The sequence below is a fragment of the Cyprinodon variegatus genome, unplaced genomic scaffold, assembly GCF_000732505.1.
Source record: "Cyprinodon variegatus isolate N-32 unplaced genomic scaffold, C_variegatus-1.0 Scaffold86, whole genome shotgun sequence".
Lineage (NCBI taxonomy): Eukaryota > Metazoa > Chordata > Actinopteri > Cyprinodontiformes > Cyprinodontidae > Cyprinodon > Cyprinodon variegatus.
This window is the reverse complement of record NW_015150539.1, coordinates 677,128-677,334: the sequence shown is the minus strand read 5'-3', so window position 1 is coordinate 677,334 and position 207 is coordinate 677,128.

Sequence of the window (207 nt, the reverse complement as noted above, 5' to 3'; positions counted from 1 at the left end):
GGATGGATGGATGGATGGATGGATGGATGGATGGTTACTGTTAAATGCTGTTTAAAGCACACTTGAATTGTACGTTAAGATACAAAATATATTTTGTTCTTGCATTTTGATTAGTTCATTGTTCTTCATGGTTTAATAAGCAGGACTGAAATGTTTCAAATTCAAATGTTTACTCAAATTGTTTATCAAACTCATTCAAGTTGTTTG